The sequence below is a fragment of the Arachis ipaensis genome, chromosome B05 (assembly GCF_000816755.2).
Source record: "Arachis ipaensis cultivar K30076 chromosome B05, Araip1.1, whole genome shotgun sequence".
NCBI lineage: Eukaryota > Viridiplantae > Streptophyta > Magnoliopsida > Fabales > Fabaceae > Arachis > Arachis ipaensis.
This window is the reverse complement of record NC_029789.2, coordinates 605,360-607,656: the sequence shown is the minus strand read 5'-3', so window position 1 is coordinate 607,656 and position 2,297 is coordinate 605,360.

Sequence of the window (2,297 nt, the reverse complement as noted above, 5' to 3'; positions counted from 1 at the left end):
GATATACCATCGTCCTTCTGATAGTTCGTCTAACAGCTCCACTCAACAGACTATCATTAACAGTATCTGTAGATGATCCTCGATCACCCAACTCAACAAGAAACACGAATAATTCCAACAGATGAACATTTGCCCATCGGTTGTGCCACGACTTTATAAGCCGTACATCCTAGTCATCGCGCAAACGGTACTTAATTCAAAACAATATAAATATTTCTCACAACTGTGGTCTGATAAATATACTAGTAACAGAGAGAATACAACTGTAATATACCTTTTATAAAACAAACTATCATCTACTTCGGTCGGATATCTGTAGTAAATTTTTTTCATTATTTTTGCCTCTTGCTGTCCAATGGAATGCAATATCAAATTCTTCAAAGCCGTTAAACAGTTGACTACCGGTGTCATATAGGTAATTATCAGTTGCCCCGATCTAAATACGATTGAACCTTCTTCGTCGTACACTATTTCACCATCGTAATAAATGGATAACAATGAATTCCTTGACATCGTGGACAAAATGTCAATAGTGAAAAAGGAAGTAAACAAAGAAATTGTGCCTTTCTCTGATCCGCTCTCCAACAGGCCTATTTTTATTTTGGAAACTTAATATAGAGTTCGCCGGAAGTACGGCGAACTTACCCTTATTATCAAAAAAATAAATCATATTCTAAAAAATAAAGCTAAAATATGTTGTTTGAAAAAATAATTAATTTTTTATTTTATTTTAAAAAAAATCCCTTTTTATAACAACGTGGTTGCACCAAGCATAAGGTTTTTTTTTTTTCTTTAAATATTTATTGTTCTGGGCTGACCCCTTTGTGTTCAAGACCCAAAAAAGAAAATAAGAAAAAAAGAAGATACGTTCTATACTATTGTACATCTCAAATTTATACCACTCCTCCTGCGAAATTATTTCCCTTTCCTTATACATTAATTAAATATCATATGAAATTAATACTGTCATCACGTTTGCTTTATGTCGTTTATGAAAAAATCCCTACCAACATTATGGTTTGGTTTCGTGACTTATTATTATTACTATTTATAGTAGAATATCGTAGTAATAATTTCTTTCCATAGAGAGAAATTCATAGTATAAAAAAAGGTTCCCGGCCTCTCACTTCACTTGAATCCAAATTAAATCAAGAAGGTGAGGGATAGTTCACAAACATACATCAAAACAACACCAAGATACATGAAAAATAAAAACTTAGGGTCAAGCTATCTCTAATGCAAACTTAATCATACTACACATTACACAGTTATTTCTTGTTTTATATCTCCTCCATATTATATTGATCTCTTTTTATTTATGTGTATATATTTAAGTGCTGCTTCCAATTTCTACAGTCCCCACACATGCATATCCGATGATTGTTCCAAGGCTCATCGATCATCCTCCTCCTTCAAACTAAGACTTTAGGTATTATATACCCTCTTTTTTTCTTTATCTTTTATTCTTTTTAACAAAAATCTTTGTTTTTCTTTATAACTGTTTCAAAGGTTTAAACCCAAAAATGGACAAACAAATATTATATAAACAGATACAAAACAAAGAAACCCACCAGTGAAAAAAAGAAAGGTGCAATATATATGATCATTTCTGTCTGATTTTATCCTTATATAAAAAAATAGTGGGAAGTACAAAAATTTTTTTACAGTTGTTTTGTATGTGCTAAATCAAGTTGATTTTCGAAACAGTAAATTTTTATTTTTATTCATAAGAATTTAAAATGTTAAAAAATCTTTTTATGAATAAGCGAAATTAAAATTTATTTTAAACAAATGAATAAATTATTATTTCTATTCACAAAAATTTAAAATTGTAACAAATTTATCTATGGATAAAATTAGTGTTTGAGTATTTTTGTCATTAAAAAAATCATCTTATGTTAAGACAAAATTAATTTCGTTCATTTATCGATAAGTTTATCAATATTCTGAATTTTTATAAAAATAAAAGTGATAGTTTATTCTTCTTAAAATTTGTTCTGGTTCTAACAGTAATTCCGTTCATTCTTCCTTATTTTCTTTTAAAAATTTCACATAAAAATTAATTTAAACGAAAGCGTTAAATAAAATATTAAAAATTGTGATTTTCGTACACAAATTAACAATCATAAATAACTTTAATTCTGACATTGATCGTAATATTATATTTTGTCGGTAGATAAAAAATTATTTTAAATGAACAAAAAAACCATCTTCATATTTAATTTTTTTCAATCTACTAATTGGTTCATCAAATATTAACATCAACCAAATATTAACATCAACGAATGCAATTAAAA